Raw genomic sequence first — 21,807 nt, forward strand, 5'->3', positions numbered from 1 at the left:
AGCGAGGCATACAACCACTGCCTTGATGTTGGAAGCCTCCTTCGAGATGGGCTCCCAAGTCCAAGCCAAGACTTCTCAAGCTTGCCTTTCTCCTTCACAAATTGGTAGAAATTAGGCATTTTTTTACTGCAGCATGACCAATATAGTCTAACCACCCATTTGAGGGCATAAGGGAATGAATTTATATGGAAGGAAAGGGAGTTAAGGATCCACAAAATGGGGAAGAAGGTTCACATCTTAAGGGGAAGATCCCTAAAGGTAAGGACTCAAAATGGGAGAACTCGACCATGCCCTTATTCAACAATAACCAGCTCGTCATTCTTGAGGCTTCTAGTAAGAGAAGCTTCTGGTCCATTTTTGGAGAAACTGCCTAAAGAGGATCAACGCAGGTTTCCTATCCAAAGTCACACTGACAACTCTAGTCACTAGTTATACCAAAGGTGCCAGCACGGGTTTTCCTTCTATAAGTAGCGTTGGGCTTGAAAAAAGGGTTTTTTGACAAGCTCTTCCAGAATTACCTCAAGGCATTTCTTCTTCTTTCTTTCAGGGATGCTCTAATCAATATTTTTCGTGGTGAATTCATTGATAGCTTTTGTCACTTTGCGAAATTTTGGGCAAAGTTCAGTGGCTCAAGGTATGCAAGAGGGAGTGCGACAAATTACTGTATAACAGATGCCCCCTAAAGCATGAAGTCAGAACATGAAGTGATGGATGGAGTGATTTACAAGTCAAGGCAAGGAATTTGGAGAAATACCATCAGGAGACCTGCAAATCAAACAGAATACAACATATATTACATCCCTAAATAGGAATTTAACAATACATGAATCCACGGTATGGGCCCATCCATTTGACTAGAAAGGATCATGTGTATGGATCCACAGCATGGGCCCATCCATATGACTAGAAAGGATCATGTGTATGGATCCACGACATGGATGTAGGCATCCAACTAGAAAGGATCATATGTATAGATTCACAGCATGGATGCAGCCATCTGACTAGAAAGGATCATCTATACAATCATGAATACTAAATAACTCCACGCAACCTGGATTTATTAGATGAATCCAGGGTCTTCATCTCTATCCCAATCCAACCAAAGTATGAATCTAACCATCTGAATAAACGTCTCGAAGTTGAACATGGTAGAAACCACCTGATTACCGATCAATGATGTAAATTGTTATTATGTACGATAGAAACCACCAATAGTGACAATGGCTCTCAAGATACAACAGGACAATCCACGAGTGTGAATAAGGAAGTTGAAGTCGAACACTCATAGAATCATCTGATCAAAGGAAAATGATGTGAACAGGTCGTCGAATACGAAGAACCTGTCATTGAGGCATGCAAGCTCCAAGGTACTGAAAGGGAGTTTCTAGATCATTTTCCCAGATAATGAGCTAGAGTCGACAGGAAGTGTTTCTTCGAAGAAGGGCCATAATGTTTCCCACATCATCGACATGATACAAAGGACTTTGTAAATTTTGTGAGAGTGATTCAGGATTGTAGCAAAGAAGGTCAAATGGGGTATAAGAGGTTTGAATTTGCAGATGGAACTTCTCTTGAACATATCGGTGGCATGACTCTGGAGTTTGGTAGCATTTGACTCAAAATGGGATCAATGGTCATGATGATGATAGGTAACGATCAAATGAGAGGAAAATAGATTTCCCAAACCCAGGAAAGTAAGTGACTAAGTGAGGATATCCCAAATCCGACATGAAATGAAAATGAGTGTCATGTTCAAGAGCGACATGTTTCCTTTCATACATAATACAAGACATGCTTACTTCCATATTTACCCCACTATTTCTAGCGAGTACCTCTTTATTTTTAATCACAATCTTGAAGAGGATACCATATGCTTGTCATATAAGTTCATCCTTTGGATGAATCCATCCTAGTAAGTTTAACGAGCCCTAGGAAGGAGTAGTTGGTACTGTCATGGTGACAAGTCCTTCACCATTTTAGTTTTACGAGTCCGACAGAAGTGTAACTCAACGTCTTTTTCATGTTTGGAGAGTTTGAAAAAGAGGCAAAAAGAAAACTCTAGAGGTCCCTTTTTGTAGATAGTCTCTCGAATCTGAAAAGGTAGAAAACAATATTCAAGAGAACCTCTTAGCAATGTTTGACTAAGGTATTCCTTTTTCGTAACATTATTCTATCTCAGTTCGAAAAAGGGTTAAACTTATATTGAGTAGATGTCTTTTCATTTACTTTTATGAGTTCGAAAAGACAAGTGCCTGGAAATATTTTCATATTTTTTGAGTTTGAAATGATCTGAAAGAGGACTCTTCCTGGATCAACGAGTGGTATAAAAGGATAGCCACTGGTTCCGTACATGATGGAACTTCTCAAAATATTTAAAGGTCAAGAGGCTGGCTAATAAGACCACTCATCGCAGATTTTCCTCCGGAAAAGGTAAAACAACAAAGTGAAAGTGTATGATCGGCCAAAGAGATGGTGACAATGGAATGAAAAAAACCAAGGTGCATCTCACAAAAACAGACTAATAAAAATGGAAATCATGAGAGGTAAAATGGGAATTGGTTTCATTCTTACACAAGATTGAAACATGGGAAACTATGCTTGAGTATACTTGAGGATGGTTTCATTTTTTCACAAGTTTGAAACATGAAAAAAAAATATGCTTGGATTTGGTTTCATTTTTACACAAGCTTGAAACGAAACAAAATATGCTTGAGATTGGTTTCATTTTATACAAGCTCGAAACGTAGACAAACTATGCTTGAGATGAGTTTGCATGCACCCAACATAATGACTCAATTCGAGGTACATTCCCCCCAAGCTTCATTTCATTCACCTAAGTAGTCTACTAGAAACATAACAGGTGGATGGAATGAAGGTTCACTTACGAGATCAAGTGAAAGACTCGATTGGGAATTTACGAGATCTAAACAAAGACTCAAATTGGAAGGGGATATGTTTCATTTTTTAAACGAGATTGACACAGGAAAAGAACCATGCTCATGACACCTTGTTTCATTTATTAAGGAGCTTGACATAAGAAAAGGAACTGTGCTCTAACACCTATGTCATTTTTTAACGAGTTTGACATAGTAAAAGAACTATCCTGATGGGGACCTATTTCATTTTTTAACGAGATTGACATAGTAAGAGAATTATCCTCATGGGAACCTATTTCATTTTTTAACGAGGTTGACAAAGTAAAAGAACTATCCTCGTGGGAACCTATTTCATTTTTTAACGAGGTTGACATAGTAAAAGAACTATCCTCATGGGGACCTATTTCATTTTTTAACGAGGTTGACATAGTAAAAGAACTAGCCTCATGGGCACCTATTTCATTTTTTAACGAGGTTGACATCGTAAAAGAACTATCCTCATGGGAACCTATTTCATTTTTTAATGAGGTTGACATAGTAAAAGAACTATCCTCATGGACCCTATGTTTACGACCTATAAGAGGTCATAGCTTCCAGGAGGTTATCATCAGATGGGAGAACAATGCTCTGGAAGGGATACATGTCAAGCGACCTAGGTTCCAATGCCCCAAGCACATGATGCACTATATCACTAACTATATCATCAGTAGATGCGAGAATGGAATAGATGGTGGACACATAATTAACTTGTGGTAGGGGTGATACCACTTACATACAAGGACCATTTAGGGAAGACGGTTTATAAGGAGTCAAATTAGGACCAACGAATGAAAGTTGATCAATGGCCACAATTCTTCCTTCATGCGGGAAACATATGACACGAAAGAGAGAAGAGACAAGAGATCCCATGACATAAACATAGTCACAGTCAAGGAGTAAATTAAAATCCAAAGGGCCTTGGACAACCATCATGTCGAGATAGATGATTTTTCCTCCCAAAGTAATAGGAAACTTCGGAAGGATCCCTAAGGGTTGACTAGTTCCTCTGTTAAAAGCTAACAGATTCTAGATAATGAGCACAAGTTGCGGAGAACCTAAATATTGCTAAGTAGTTGAGGATAGAATACTAACAGATGTGCCTTCATCTATGATTGTGCCATTTATGGGTATATTATAAGCTTGTACCATGATCTGAAAGGACACATAAGAAGGATGACGATATCCTGCCAATCGACTCCAATCAAAGAAAGTGACTAAACTACATGGAGAGGGTGCCATAGGAATGGGAGGACTGCCCTCTTATGTTACGGGAATAGGAGGATCACCCCCCTGAACTGTGGGAACAAGAGGATTAACCCCTAATTATTTGGAATCTAAAGAAACTAGAAGAACTTGAGTGGTACGAACTTCACTCTCTACAAGATTAGATACGATCAAATAAATGCGAAATCAGGTCAACCATTTTTTCGACCAATGTTTGGTCAGAAACGGACTCATGGGATTCACTTTCAAAGAGAGTGGGATTGACTAGAGATGATTTTTTATCAATCACTTCATCAACTAGTGGAGGATTAAGGGAAAGCTTCTGATAACCAGTCAGAAGACGAGGTTGAGAAGAAGGTTATCCAACACGTTAGAGGCTTCATCCATATAAGGAAAAAGGTGAATAGGATGATGTCCTTCACATAACCTACAGGTAAATTTGACTTTTCCCTTTTTCACATGGGTTTTATTGTCACTAGTTTAAGGTTTATCACCAGCATGATCTCGATAGCCTGATGACAAAGTTAGATGTGAACTTGTGGACCACAGTTCTAATATCTTTGGAATATCGGGCATTCTCGAAGAAGGTGGTCAACCTTACAAATATTGCAAGGGAATTTCAGTTTATGGGGTTGATTGGAATATTTTTCAACATCAATTGCATCTGTAGAAATGGTCACTTGTTTGGCCTTTTGCTTATTTTTCTTCTTCTTCTTATCCACTTAGTTACTAGCTTCTAGGCTTTCGCCAGATGAAGAGGAAGAAGAGGGAGAAGACCGAACAGGTGAAGAAGGCAAAGAGCTAAATTTAGGCTCAACCAGAGGTCGATACTGTTCAGGTGGAGCAGAGCCCGGTTGAGGAGAAGTTTGGACATTCGGAACCATAGGGGTCGAAAATAAAAACTGGCAAACCAATGCTAAGCCTAGGAAGGGACAATGTTTCCATATAGGGAGCACCAGCATTTCCAAAAGAAGCAAAAGGATCAGGATTCTCGTTAGAGGGGTTTCCTTGGTTGGTGAACTTGGGAATTATTTCCATTATTATCAACCTAAGATCTACTGAGTATTTCCACATGAAGGATGTTTTTTTGGGGTCAATAAATTGATTTTAGAACTTAACAAAAATAAATCAAAATGGGGTAACTCGGCATAAAGGTTTACCAAGCAACTGTGAACTGCAATATACACGTTGGTGAACCAAGGACTTAACATACGGCAACCAATCTCCCTAAATGTTGTGTTCGGTGTATCACAATATACAAGGCAACAAACTCTATTACCTATGGATGGATAGCAACCTATAGGGGACTCCCAAAATATATGCGATGGCATGTGGGATTTTAGTCCATAGTAGTGATGTCTAATGTATAATCGTTCGATGAGAGCATTCCCATATACTTACCATGTGTGGAGTGCCTTCGATCTACCTGAAATTACTGGAGAACGGTCCTATACACTTCTGTAAGTGGAACGGGATTTCACCACAGGGAAACAATGTTGGAAAATAATGACAGCTCCTACGTTTAACGACCTCGGAACACCTCTCTTGCCTGGACCTCTAAATGTTTTCATTAATGTTCTAAATGCTCCTTAGGTTAATTAAGGTAAATTTTAACGTTGATATTGGACTAAATTTCAGTTTTAAGGCTCAAAGATCGATGTCACCTGAACAGACCTATGATGGAACTAATATGAGAAAAAAGAATTAATTTCATTTCAATGAAAGTTATCTAGTGTAGGGAAGAGATTCAAACAATGATGCAACAACAAAGAATGCAGAAAACAAAGCTTTCCTAATTAGATCTTTCACTTTCATTTTCCAAATACAACCACCAAAAGTGAAAAGGTTTAAATTTTTTATGTCAATGAATGAGAATGCACTTGATGCACTTTTAGCTTTCAATCACTAAACAATATAACCTGTCTAATGATAAATCTCAAAAAATTACTTTTCAATGCAATGTGATCTAATGCACTTTACGAAAAGTAAATTATGAGATGAAAACTAAATGAATGTAAAATCAATTTCTTTATTGTCTCAAGAGAACTAATAATGCTCAAACAACAACAAATCAATATTCCTTCCAAACATACAAGAAGCAAACAACAATTTTAATTGACTCAAAGAATCAAAGACTCAACCAAAATTTACTTTCACCACTTCAAACAATGGAAGGGACTTTTGCACACCACAAATGAACCAACACAATTCAAAGAAAATTCAATGCACATAGAGCAGGAGAATGACCTCAGAGACCAGAACACACTAGGATTTTTAGTATAAACCCTAAAAACTCTCAATTTAAAGGATCAACGCTACTTTACATAGAAAAATCCGCGCTAACAGGGTCATCAACACTACTTAACATAGAAAAAATCGTGCTAACAACATTAATTTACATAGCAAAATCCGTGTTGGATGAGAAAATGCACCAGTGTGGGAAATTAGTGAAAGACAGGGTTTCTAGTGCGACTGTACTGAGAAAAAATAGCGTTGTCAATGTGATTGTAACCGATAAAAATGCGTTGAGGGAAGAAATTTTAGGAAAAACAAGTAGATGTTGAGAAAAACCCTAGACTTGATACCCTAAATGACCAACTACTCAGAGTACAAACTCAAAGGCAATCAAAATCAAGGATCATTGAAAGGTGTCTAAACTAATCAAAAAGGCCAAATGCAAAAGGAGGTTTGAAAGGGCTATAGGCTCCCCAATGGGGTCGCCAAATTTTTAACTAGGCACTCCCTTCTACGGATAGAAGTGATCCCTCTAGTCCAATGAGTGGATCTAGTAACAACCGAAACAAATACATGCAAAACTCTCCTAGTTTAAATCGAAATGACATGAGAGAGGAAATATGGCCTACCTCACTCCTATGTGGTCGCTTTTCGATGTCAATCTCGACCTCCTCACTTTCAAGCTCGATCCTTGCTATTTTATTGTGAACGAATACCAGCAAGAGAGATCAAACAAAGACAACAAAGTAAAGACAAAGCACATGCATTCTAATATAAACCAAATGAAAAATCAAGGAGCATCATACTAAGAAAATAGTCATTTACACGCTTATGGAAGGTAAACATGCATTGTATTAATAATAAACACAAGAGGGAAGCATACAACCATTGCCTTAATGTTGGAATCCTCCTTCGGGATGGGTTTCCAAGTCCAAGCCAAGACTTCTCAAGCTCTCCTTTCTCCTTCACAAATTGGCAGCAATTAGGCATAATTTAGCAGCAGCATGACCAATCTATTCTGACCAAACATTTGAGGGTGTAAGGGAATGAATTTATAGGAAAGGATAGGGAGTTAGGGATCCACAAAATAGGGAACAAGGTCCACATCTTAAGGGGAATATCCCTAAAGGTAGGATCAAGGACTGAAAATGGGAGAACTCGACCATATCCTTATTAAACAATAACCAGCTCATCGTTCTCGAGGCTTCTAGTAAGAGGAGCTTTTGCTCCATTTTTGGAGAAACTGCCTGAAGAGGATCAACGTGGATTTTCCTATCCAAAGTCGCGCTACCAATGCTAGTCACTAGTTAAACCAAAGGGTAACAGCATGGGTTTGCCTTATAAAAGTAGCGTTGGGCTTGCAAATAGGGTTTTTTTACAAGCTCTTCTAGAATTACTTCAAGACACTTATTCTTCTTTTCTTCAAGGATGCTCTGATCAATGTTTTTCGTGGTGAATTCATTGAAAAATTTTGTCACTTTGCCACATTTTGGGCAAAGTTTGATAGCTTAAGGTATGAGAGATGGAGTGCGACTAATTACTGTATAACACTTGTACTAAAGTAGTTGAACTATTTCAGTTATTTTAGTTCTTATCTAATTGAAAATATGTTGTAATGGTTGTAACAATCGCCGCATGTATGTGGACTATTCTACTTGATGTTAAGTGGTTATATTTTCAATTTTGTGTGCCTCTACTAGGATGGTACTATCACATTTCTCTTAGAGGCCCACCTTTCCTCCCTCTGAAGTAGAAGAACCTTGATACACCTACAAGCGAAAATTCATCGGGCACACTTGCTTTTCGCAAATGCACATACACGCTTCTCTCTCTTGCCAACAACTAAAAACAAGGCAACTCTATAAGAATACATGGCAACTCGGTCGATACTCTAGATTGGGCTCCTATTCCAAACAATGTCAGGTCTAATTGGGAATTCACATCGAGGAGACCCCTTTGGTTAATGAATTTCTACCACCGTCAAAAAATGGTGCTAGAAGGAGGGCCAGATGACAAGTTGTTCCCGTTGAGTTTGTTCTGAACCTCTTATCTAAAATGTCTCATCCTCAAATATTACTCTCTAGGTGTTTCCCTAATTTATTCATTTGTCAATTTTCAATCCCCGATGAGCCTCTTTATCACTTGTCTCAGTTAAAGTTTGACGGTGAGGGTGGAACATCCATAACCAAGCACATTTGTGATTTTATTAAATTTTGTGAATCTAACAAAATCGATGATTAAGGTTTTTCTTGTGTGATTTTCTTCTTCACCCTTGAAGGTCATGTTAATCAATGGTGCCATACCTTACAACCTGCTTCTAGCTGTTATTTTCATCACTTCCTCCAGGAGCTTTATCAAGCCTTCTATAGGTATGATTATCAAGATATTCTTAAAAGAATTAATCAGTTAAGAATGAATCCAAATGGATGAGTTGAGGATTTCTATAATCGATTCCTTCACCTTTGTTGTGAATTTCCTTAATAACATATGGATTGGGATTTCTTGAAACAAAAGTTTCAGCGTTTGGTTCATATCTCCTTGCACAGTGAATTTGAACCCCCCGATGTTTTCACTTCCCCAACTCTTGTAAATCATGAGACACCTCAAATTTCAGAGGAAGAACCTACTACTTATTTTTTTCTTTGTCCTCCTCCTTTCCCGGTTTCGATGAGTGTTCCTCCTCGTGATGATAATAAAGTTGGGAAATTGGAACATTAAATTCCTAATCCATCTTCTCATGCTCCTTCTGCTTTTCATGATTCAGATACAATGGAGGAAATATCATAATGGCTCATGAACCCTATGGTGAAAACTAACTCCTCAATTTCACAAGATGATGTCACTATTCATAACTCTAGTCTTGAATCTAATCTGGATTTCTGTTATCATCTATCATCTACATGCCATGACTCTTTATACCATGATCTGCTCGATCAATCTACTCCACCAACTAGTTTTTCACACTCTCTTGATTTTCAAATTGTTGGTCCAAATTGTGATCAGGTTCAAGGTAGTCACATTACATAGGTAGAGGAGAAAGAAGGTGAGGATTCTTTCAATATTTATTTTCTTTTTAAAAATCCTTCGTGTGAAGATGGTGTTTCCTCATTCTTGGTTGATATCAAATCTATTAATCTCAATAGTGAATCTAATGAAATAAATTTGTTTAGATCTGCAGCCTTGGGCAATAATCATTCTGATGATGATGATTTTGTTGATGTATGCAATCATGAATTCCCAAGTGCACTAACTGATCTTTTGGTTTCTCATGAATATTTTAATTTAGATCTAGAATTTGATTTGGTCAAAGAAGATGTTCTTATCAAAACTTCCTCTTCATCTCACTATCCCTTGTGCTCTACCATTTGCAATGCATCTACTTGCGATGGAGATACTCCATGATCTTCAAGTTCTTCATCTGACGAGTTATCTTCTAAATTGACACAATATTTGCGACCAAAAGAATCTTTCAATTTGAGTAATATAGTTGTTGAAATTGTAGAATCTAATCAAATAAGTAATAGAGATGTTTTCCATATAGTTAGTAGCGGTCCCGTTGGGATCATAGGAAGAATTTATCCTCATACCATGCCTAATCTGATTCAATCTTCAAGATGCGATTTTACAATTCTTGAAAATTCAGGGACTTGTCAGGAACTCAAGGAACTTCAACTTATGTTGATGTTTATGTTAGGATCTCGTGACTCTGGTAAGACCTCAGAACTAAGTCAGATCTAGTTTCTCTCACATAATACTTCTCTTTACATGGTTTCATTCGATGTAAATTTCATTTTGAAAGATGTTTGGTATTTCGAATGTAATCTTTTGAAGTTTTGAGATTTGGTTTCTAATCAGTTTTACGATTTTATTTCACATGATTCATCTCCATTCAAGTCTCTTGTACTTAACTTAGGTTTGGCATATGTTTCTCTCATAGAGTCATGGAATTGTGAAGTTAATCATTTCAAAGACTATCTTTGGTCGAAGGAATCATGCCTATTAGATTCATTTCTTAATAGTCGACTCCTAGTTTTTCTTGCGAATGTTATATTACAATTTTTTCCCTTCATCACACCTAAAATCCTCTTGAGTGATAATGAATGCATGAGTTATTGCACAAATAAAATTATTATCCATTCACTATGTCTTAAATGGTCTCATGTGTTTGTTGTACTGGAATTCATTTTAAATTATTTCAATGATTACGATGCTTATACAATTTGTCACCAGTTACAAGAAAATGGTTTTTTACATTTATCATGCGAGGAATTTGGTTCTATTGTTCGAAGCATTCACGGAGTTGTTCAAATTTATTTATCTTTGTGCATTACAAACTAGGAATCTAATGCTTTAATCATCCCATCTAATCATGATTCCATCTCTGATGAATGGCAGTCAACTTATTGTTTTCCCATCAGCACATCCAATGACATTTGTTTTACACCCTTCAATTGTTATGGTGTAACATCGCATTATTCGGGTACTTATCAAATAGTTGAGGTACTTCTGCATTCGTTGATGGTTATGTCAAGTCCTCATTGTCTTGACACCCCTGTTGAATATAATCAGATCTATTTTCCCTCACAAGATTCTCATCATAATCCTATGCCTCTAATTGAAAATTCATCTTCTCAAAGGTCTTGGGTTTTTCAAAAGGACTGTCACAAATTTTATGATCCAATCATTGAATTGTTGGAGCAAGATTACCTCGAAATATCGATCGCAAATAGTAAGTTTCGATCTTTCCTTATTCTCACTAAGAAGGATGACACGGATGAAGGTGCATTCACAAGATGATTTCATGGTTTGTCTACTTATAATGGTCATCGAAAAGGTAATAATGTGAACTGGTTAGAAGTAGTGGCTATTGCCTATATTTTTGCTGACAGGAAAGACATTCTATTTGTTTTGCAAGTTATTCAAGCTCTTATCTTTTATGTGGCACAATATTTTGTATTTGTTTTAATTGTTTGCATCTTTGTGTATGCAGGTCATGAGCAAAAATGGTGGTTTCACTATAAATTTCATTACACTTGACCTTGACCTTATAATTGTTTAGGTTAGAAGTAGGATTAGTTGAATTCTAGTTTCCCCCCTTTTGCACTCATCCTGCACTTTTTCTCCGCAATATTTCTTGTGTTTTTCTATTTTTATCTTGCATCATGTTTATTTTAGCCTCATTTTTAATTTTTTTTGGTTTTTCTTTCTAGTTGTGTCGTTTTTTCTTTTTTATTCTATTATTGAGAATTTGCATGAAGGGTGTCCCATTTCGGCTCAAAAGAAAATGTGGAAAAATAGAAAAGGACTTTGTGACAATACAACATTTGGCTAACTATTTTTCCTTCTTCCATGTTTTGGTCACACCTTTTGGTCAATGACGTTCCGACGAAAAATATGATCCATCTGTAAGGAGAGTTTTGGTCATACCATGATACTTGTGTCTATTCTGGAAATATTATGCAACACTTGGTTCTTTATGTTTCATTTTTTTCATGCTTATCCAATCAGTAGATGAGGAAAAGCAGAAAAATCTAAACGAGCAAACCTAAATCAGAGGTATTTATATTATTCTCTAAAGGAATAACCTCTCCTGCTCTCAATAATTTGGGATCCCTCTTCTTCCCATAAAATGAATAAGTGCATATGCATAATCCTCTTTAAATATATAAATAAAGGTGAAAGAAGAGAAAGGCTTCCTGCACCGAGAGGTGAAGCAAGCAACTCTGTCGGGGTAGTGTCCAGGCTCACTGGTAGCAGAGCAATGTTTGTGTTCCTGTAATGACTCCGTTGGGGTACTGTCTAGGCCTGCTAGCAGTGGAGCAACACTATAGTTGAAAAACTATACTCTGAAAATATAAATCTCATGAGCTAGACTACCCTTTGCAATTTGAAACATTGTGATATCATGGATCTTATGTTTGTGTTTGATTGAGAAGGAAGTAAGGGGGCCATGTTTATTCATGGGGTAAGTGGGGACAAGTTTATCTGCATGATGAATCAATACTCCTTGAAGAACTAAGACCCTGTACAGAAGAATTAACCAAGGCAAAGAAGTTGGAGTTCTACCAGTGTTTCGCCAAGTGTTGTCACTGCGACAAACACCATCCAAAATTTTACTTACACTTGAATTTTGGTGCATACTATGGATCTTGTGATCAGTCGTTCCGTGGTTACTTCTTGGTCGATGGAATTCACTTGCTCACACATGCTCAATTTGCAACAAGTTCATGAACTCATTCCTCTATACAAGCTTCAACATGCATAGCACAGTCCGTGAAGGCAGTGTCTATGAAATGTTCAACCCATGTCAACTGTCAGTGCGCACTGTTATTGATAGTCCCTCAATTTTAGCCACATTTGTACTTCCATTTTGGAGATTTTTCTAAATTGTTGCTTTTGCACACCTTTGTTTTTGCAAGTGTCGTTCTCATGTTTTTAACTGTCACTTTTTCTTTATTTCACTTTAATTGCTTTCATTTTCATGTTATCTTCATTGTGACATGTGTCACTTTCACTGACGTTCATGTATCGCAAGTTTCGTTCCCCCTTTTCTCTTCATATAGTAAATGTTGTCTTTTTTCATGTTAGTTTTCGCACAAGTGTCGTCACGGTTATCGCAAATTGTATCTTTAGTGTCACACTTGTCGTAATTCATTGCGAAGTTGTCGCACTGAGGGAAGTATGTTTTTCACGTGTCTTGGATGATCTATGTTTTTGTGTCATCAAGTGCTCTAAGTGTGTGATCACATTCAAGTCATATCATTGTTCACATAAATTTCATTAATCCCACACCTAGCCAAATTCCGAAAATTTCCCAGCAACTTAGCCTCATCCAACCTTCCTCAACTACTCATTGCACAGTTCCAGCCAGAAAAATGCAACTCTGCATCTTAACACTATGCAATGTGTAATTCCTACCTCCCAGGACTCGGCACTGCGCAATCTCAATGCCCAAGCCCAGACTTTGATCCATGAAATTGCGTAACTCGACCCTCCATCTTGCCCCAAACTGTGCATTGTGCAGTCTCTGAGCTCAATCTCAATCCCTGAACTCCTAAGTTACGCAATTTCGTAATCACCAAGTATGCTCTACCTCCCAGAACTACACAATTGGATGAAATAGTGTAGAATCCCTCAGCCACACTCATTGAGTCTCAAAATTGTGCAATCTTCCTGCCTAATTCAACCTGAACTGTGCATTGTGCAGTCTCAAGGCTCAAGCTTCACCCCTGACCACTTGAGTTGCACAATTGCACAGTCACTGAGCCTCTCCCTCAATCTACCACCCGGTTCTAGCTTAATCAGTGGATCATCATGCAGCATCTTATACTAGGGATTTTTTGGACTAATGTCGTCTTGTCATGAGTGGATTGCAGATGTAGGTACTTTATCATGTTATGGAAAGATGATGAAGAAGGAGGTGGAGGAAGAGTGCATGCTAGAAGACACCTAAGGATCTGAGGAGATAAGATGATCATCAGGAAAGAAGACAAAATAACATCAGACTATAACAGAAGATGGAAGATCAAGACTGCATTGAACACTCCTTAGCTGCAAGACATAAGGAGGAGGAAGAAGAATAACATGTTCCATATTTGATAAGGCATAAAGCAAGCAGCAGCAAAGAATGACCTAACATTTCCATGTCATCATGCAATCCATGTCATTGGTGTCTTATCATGTCATGTCATGAATCATGATGTGCCACATCATTTTGTGGAATATGTAATTCAATATTGGAGAAATATAATGTAAAGTGGAATTCCTAGGGTCATTCATGTAATGTGAAAAGTCATGTAGGAAGTCAAAAGGTCATAGAGAAGTTGAACAGTCATGAGGGTAGCCCAAGAGTCACAAGGGAGGTGAGGGATCACACCATTTTTAATAAATACACCCTCATCGTACAAGCAAAGGAATTTTCACCTTGGCTTCTCTCATAAGGCATCAGAGAGATAGAGTTAGCACTTTTGGGGAGAAAGTTGTGGCTCCAATGCTCCACTATTGGAGCTCGTGGTGCTTGTTTTATTCATGTATCTTGGGACTTTTACTTAATACTTGAATCTTGATGGCCAACACGTTTTCATGCATGGATTATGAATATTTGTAAGACTGTTATGTTAATATTTATGATTCTTGTTTGCTTTCACCTGTACTAAAGTAGTTGAACTATTTCAGTTATTTTAGTGCTTATCTAATTGAAAATTTGTTGTAATGGTTGTAACAATCACCGCATCTATGTGGACTATTCTGCTTGATGTTAGGTGGTTATCTTTTCGCTTGTGTGTGCCTCTACTAGGGTGGCACTATTACCTTTCTCTTAGAGGCTCACATTTCCTCTGTCCATAGTAGAAGAACCTTGACACACCTACAACCCAATATTCACCAGCCACACTTGCTTTTCGCAAAGGCACATACACGAATCTTTCTCTTTCCGATAGCTAAAGCCAAGGAAAATCTATAAGAATACATTACAATCGGGTCGATACTCCAGATGGGGATCCTATTCCAAACTGTGTGAGGTCTAATTGGGACTTCAAATCGGGGAGACCCACTTGGTTGGCGTATTTCTAGCACCGTCAAAAAGATTCTATGAATAGGGGGAATTTGGTTTTGTAGGAATTCCAAGTGGATATTTTGGGATTTGTTCATCTCAAATAAATGTACGAGGAGGAGAAGAATTTAGAGAATATTATGAACCATGTGAGACTCCATTGCTAAGGGATAGAACTCCTTGGATCGAATATATGATTAAGGAAGGACTATTTTTCAAGGTCGACCAATTGTGCATTCTAAAGGGTTCAATGAGAGACAATTTATTGAAAGAGAAAGATAGTGGTGGACTAGTTGGTCACTTTGGCCATGATAAAGCATATGTTCAACTAAGCTCTTTTTATTTCTCGCCAAGAATGAGATATGATGCTAAAAATTTAGTGGATAAGTGTAAAAAAAAATAGTATGCCAAAGGGAAGTAGCAGAATGTTGGTTTATATCAATGACTACTCATACCAGGCAGACCATGGGATGTCATTAGTAAGGATTTTGTTTTGGGTCTGCCTAAAAATCAGAGAAAGAACGATTGAGTTTTTTATTGTGGATATATTCTCAAAAATGGAACACATCATACCATATTCAAAAACCAATGATTCCACATGCATTGCAAATTTATTTTCCAAATAAATTGTAAAACGGCATGGGCTACCTAGAAGTATAGTCTCAGACCAAGACAAAAAAATTGTTGGGTACTTTTGCAGGACTTTATGGAAGAATCTTGGGACAAACCTTGAATTTAGTTCATCCTATCATCCTCAAATATATGGGTAGACTTAGGTGGTTGATAGGAGCTTCGGAAATTTACTAAGATGTTTGGTAAATGAACACAATAAACCTTGGGATCAAGTTTTTCCCCAGGATGAATTTGCCTACAATGATTCTCCCAACAAGAGCATAGGGAGAATTCCATTTCAAATTGTATATGGCATGTATGCAAGAGGCATATATGAACTTAGAAATTTGAGAAAATAAAAAATTTGAAGTGTTCGTGCATAGGAATTTGCTACAACTAGGCAAATGATACATGAATAGGTTCAAGAATAGTTACAAGAAAACAGCCAAAAATACAAGAAGAGAGCAGACCTGAAGAAAATTGAAATCAATTTTAAAGTGAGAGACATGGTTGTGGCACACTTATGAAAATAAATATTTCCAAAACATGAGTACAATAAGTTGAAACTGAAGAAAATCAGGCCATCTAAAATAATGAGGAAGTTCTCAGTTAATGCATATAAAATTGGGTTACCCCCTAATATATGGATCTCTCCCATGTTTAATGTAGTATATATGTACCTTTAAAGGTCACCTAAAGATGATGAGGAGGATGAGAAAGAGAAGATCCAATGGAAGGACCAGTTGCCTACAACTAAGGAACGGCAAATGGAAATGATCCTTAACCAAAATATTTCAAAAAAAACCAAGAAGAAGGATTATTATGAATATTTTTTTAAATGGAAAGGACTCCTAGAAGAAGATGCAACCTAAGTGACTGCTACAAATATCCAAAAACATATCAAAATAGTTACCGACCTCATGGACAGGAGTTCATGAAAACATTTTGTTTTAGTGGACTCTGATCAAAACAAGCAAACCCCATTTATGCATGTCTAATTTATTTTTTTCCTTATAACTTTGCAGTTTATATATGTAAGGAAAAAAATCTATATTATTAGGTTGTTACATTGGGTTGTCCTCATGAGATAAATGTGCCCATTCTATTTAATGAGGTGGCATCCAATCCTCTAAAATAGGGACCCATGTTCGAGCTGTAGGTTACAACTCCATTTTGTTTCATGGAAATATTTTGGAAGGTCGTGAAATATAAAGACAAGAGAGCATGATGCTAAAAATATCGGCTTGTAAATTGTCATCCAATGCATGTAATTACTGGTAATACAAAATTTAGTTGTAGTATGTGTGAAATTGATTGTCAGTTGCCTGTGTTTGTATTGATGTATGGAATGGAAGGTGATGATCGAAGTTGCGTTATGCATGTGATTGTGTTCCATGTGAAACATTAAAACCTTGTGCATTTCTAAGTCACAAAAATAATACACTAAGTCGCAACAAGCTCATACACTAAGTCCAACGACGACGTGGAACTGTGAACGGTGTACACCAATTGATATACATCGTCGATTTGCATTGGTGATAGTCGCTGTCAAGACAAGGGCCAATGTCAAAACCAACGCCCAGTAACCAAAATTTTTGCACGAGCACCAACGCCCAGTAACCAAAATTTTTGCATGAGCATTGGGTGGAGCTCTCGACCAGAGCCCTTGACCAATAGTTTTGAGTTGCGACACTAAGCAGCTTTGGAGCACCAAGATTTTGGTCTTGTGGATATACTAATAGAACCGTAGGCTAGAGAGAGACTTAGGCACTGTAACGAGACAAAGAAAGGTCCCACTACACGTTTACGCAGCATTCCCAAAGTTGTACAGAAATTAGCAATGAGCATCCGGGTGTGGAATATGCGTTTTTTTTTTTAATATTTATTTAAATCAAAAGGCCATAAAAGTTGTAATAAATTCAAAAAATAATTATTGTTACACCATTCTATAAGGTGGAAATGAAATGAAATGATATTTTAATGTTTATGAGACTAAATATTGTCTATGGAACTATTAGTTCTCTGCTTTTAGTATTTTTCAATTCAATCCTTTTCTTGTTCAAATTGATGATGAGTTGGCCCAGCTTTCCAACAATCCCCTCAATGAAAAGACAATGCCAAGAAATCGATGCTAGCATATTCCCATAACTATATCTAATGTCTTTGAATGCATCACATTCCAAAATGAAATGTTTATCCGATTCCACTGCCCCAGACGTGCAAAATGTACACACACATTCTTCCCAAGCTTCTTTAGGCCTTTTCCACCGTCTTGTTTCACGCCAAAGTTGATGCGAGTTGGTTCTTAATTGAGCAATAAGAACATTTTCCCTCGACAGGATGCTAGCTCCAATGAACTCTTTTTGTTGTAGATCACATGTAGGGTTGAATTCCACAATGTAGTACTTCTTCTTTCTACCCAACTCTTTTCCCCATACCCGTTTACGAAACTTCTTCATAACAAAATCCTTTAGATCCTTGTTATTTGTGGGACGAGCATTGAGGTAGATATTCCATTTTTTCATCCATATGTAGTTTTGTTTCATCCATGTTTTCTTTCTTTCACTCATGCCTTCATTGAAGATAACATTAGGCCATCTACCTACTCTCATTTGCTCATTTCTTTTTAGATATCTTATGAGCACACCATAGCAATTGCTTCAATGGGAGTTTCTCCTATTTCACTCAACATTATCTCATAAGATACTGAATTTTTTATTTTGAACTTGCTCATGATCAAGTAGTTTTGGATTTTCTCAATTTGTTTCCATTTTGAAACGGGGGTGCTGCTAGCCTACAATTCACACCCACATAGCATCATTGGACAAACTAGGAGTCCAAAAAGTGTTTTAGTCATTTTCCAATCCCATAGCTTTGCCACTCTCTACAACTATTTTGAAGAGCATATAAAGATTTCCACCCTCCTAAAATTCTCTTCTTTCTGCAGTCCTCCAATTAAGTTTGTTGTTGAAATCAATCCTGAGGTACTTGTACTCATTTACTTCTTCAAGAATGTTGCCTTCAAATAAGAACTTATGTTGGTTTTGCTTCCTTTTATTAGAGAAAAACATTATTTTGGTCTTGCTAGTATTGACTTGCATCCCCACTTTTCTACAAAAATGCTCAAGGGCATATATGTGCATTTGCAATCCATAGGCCGATTTAGAAATCAATACAAGATCATCCTCATATAAAAGAAGCTTTATCACAAACTCCCCCAACCAAACACCATCTTCACCTTGCAGATTTATCCACTCTTCCAGTTTATCAATATATAAGCCAAAAAGAGTAGGAGATAGAGGAAAACCTTGCTTGACTCAAATTTCATTTCTAAAGCTTTCTAAAATACCTATTGAGGTTCTAATTTTCACTTTCACTTCTTCATAAATTCTATGGACAGTGGCTCTATAATGCAAAGGAATTTCAAGTTATTCCATTCTACACCACAACTTATCTCTAGGGACTGTGTCAAATGCCTTTTTGAAGTCAACAAGGCAGCAAAAGCTTCTTCTTTGTCCTCCCAAACCTTTTCAACAATGTGTCTCGACATGATACCGTGATCCACTGTAGAATTCTTCTGCCTAAAACCTGTTTTTCCTCTTGCCGTATTTTCTTTTACTTCTTCCCACTTACTGATTCTATTTTCTACCATGTTGCCGAAAATCTTTACAAACAAAGGATTTATCATAATGGTTTTATAATTGGAAGGATTATTGATGTCTCCATTTTTAAAAAGGGGTATTTCTAGGCTATTTGTTCAGTCCCTTGGGAATCCTTGTTGAATGATGTTGTTAAATATTTCCATGATGTGCAATGCAAGAGTGTTCATTCCCCATTTTAGATACTCTGCTTGAAGCTCAACCAAGTCCTTTACCTTTCCTATTTTCAGCTTCTTAATTCCAATCTCCCCCTCCTGTAATGTGAAGAGCTTTGTAGTTGTGTTAATCCTGGAGGGAGGCTTCGCCTCTGATTCTTTCTCATAGAGTTGCTGTGCATATTCAAACCATTGTTGGGTTGTAATATTATTTTCAATTTTCTTCTTCCTTGGTTGAAGTTCCTACTAGAAAAGCCTTGGGTTATTCTTGCTTAGATATATTAACTCTTCTCACCTTGTTTGCATGAACTCATCTTTTTTCCTTTTTAGTATCTGCTTATATAACTTTACATTCATCTTCTCCTTGCCTACCTTTTTCAAAGATCTCCTTTCCATTTTGCATTCCTCATCAAACGAATCATTTATAGGAAAACAATTTGATTCTGATTCCCTATTTTTTGCTCTTTTGCACTTCTCAAGTGCAGTTTGGATTTTATTTGTTAACTCATGACTACTGAATCTTTTGAAACCAATTTTATCCTTCTAAATTAATCTCTCTAACATTGTATTGAAGATAGTACAATTTTCTTGTGTTAGAAGAATTTTTCCCCTTAATAGTGATTGCCGAGAGCATTGTAGAAATTCTCACTGTAGATCACCTGATAATGCAATATACTAAAGAAAAATACTTGATCTACTTTTACAAACAAAATTGAGGAAGCTTAATCGATTTTGAGCAAGATCAAATAGAACACATATAACAGAGAATAAGAAATCAATCACACATGAACACAGAAGAATACTCTGGGGAAAGCCTCAGTTAAAAACCCCGATCTCTGTATTATCATACAAGTGGAAATATGTTCAGATTACACAAAGAATTAGCTCACAAGCTATCCTGCTCTCAGTACAATCGAACAATACAGCTCACAGACTGAATAGACACAAGATATGCCTTCCCTCAGCCCTCCAAGCCTCCTATTTCCTTGCGCAATTTTCCTTGGGGTCCAATGTTGCCACCTATGTGAATTGGCCTCATCACACACTCACCAAACCCAAAAGTAACTGCGTACTCTCCAAGGAAAGAATTCCTTCTGCATGCAAGAGATATCCTCCATAGGATATTCCTGCAACTGATAGTACATTGTCCCATCATCTGATCTGAATTGGGTCTCTGTCTAAACTGACATGCATGAGTTATTTATGAGAGAATATTCAGTTATCTGAAGTGCAGCAGTTACATGCATGCATGCATTAACTAACTGAACTTACAATTAGTTCAACAAACTATTTGAACTAATCTAACTGGACTTAACTCAGTTAACTGAGCTAACTTTTACAACTCAAATTACAACTCATCCTTATCTCTTTAACTAAGGGATAAATTCCTCAATCAATGGGATAACTGTTGCATGTCCTCACATAGACTTCATGTTGGATTTTCTCCAACTAATTAACTCAAGATGAATTAATTAATTATTAATAAAACAGTTGCTAAGAACAAATTCAAATTTTACTTCTCAATTTTAGTTCAGGGACTAACTAAAATAGGAAGGTATCCCGAAATGCAACTTATGGCAGTGCTATTTTTAGCACTTCTATATTTAGCATTTCTTGTTGCTATTTTCCATACTCTCTCTCAACAAGAAAGTGATTATCAGTAACCCCAGTCATGTCTCTGTGAAACTCGAACTTGAACTTTGACAATGCCTTAGTCAAAATATCTGCATCATGTTCCTCGGTCGAAACATACAACAACAACATGATCCTCTTGACCACACAGTCTCAAAGATGGTGATACCGAATATCAATGTGCTTGGACCTATCATGAAAAACTAGATTCTCATAGAATTTGATACAACTCTGATTATCGTATTAGATCACAGTTGGATCCATCCTCTAACCAAACAAACCCACTAGAATCTTCCGCATCCAAATGGCCTCGCATGCTGCCTGACTGGCAGCCATGTATTCAGCCTCTGCTGAGCTAAGTGCAACTGACCTCTGTTTCCTACTGTACCAGGAAACTTTAGCTAAACCAAGGTTGAAGATTCCTCCAGAAGTGCTCTTCCGATCTAATGGACTCCCTGCCCAATCGGCATCTGTGAAGACCTAAAGCTTCACTCCCTCTGTCCTTATGTACCACAATCCATACTGACATGTGCCTCTGAGGTATCTCAGCACATGCTTCGTTGCCTTCCAAAACAGGTTGGTAGGCTGAACCATAGCTTGACTCAATTGGTTCACCGCAAAGCATAAGTTTGGTCGTGTGTTCACTAGATACATAAGTGAACCCACAAGTTGCCGATAAACAGTAGCAGCTACTACCTCACCTGAAGTAGCATCCTCCTTCCTCCAGTTCCCAGCTAGAGGAGTCTACATGGGCTTGCACTTCTCCATGTGAAAGCGCCTAAGTATCTCATTGGCATACTTTCCTTGAGACACAAATACTTCCC

The sequence above is a fragment of the Pinus tabuliformis genome, chromosome X, assembly GCF_031772625.1.
Source record: "Pinus tabuliformis cultivar Carrire ecotype Pingquan chromosome X, CPIR1, whole genome shotgun sequence".
NCBI lineage: Eukaryota > Viridiplantae > Streptophyta > Pinopsida > Pinales > Pinaceae > Pinus > Pinus tabuliformis.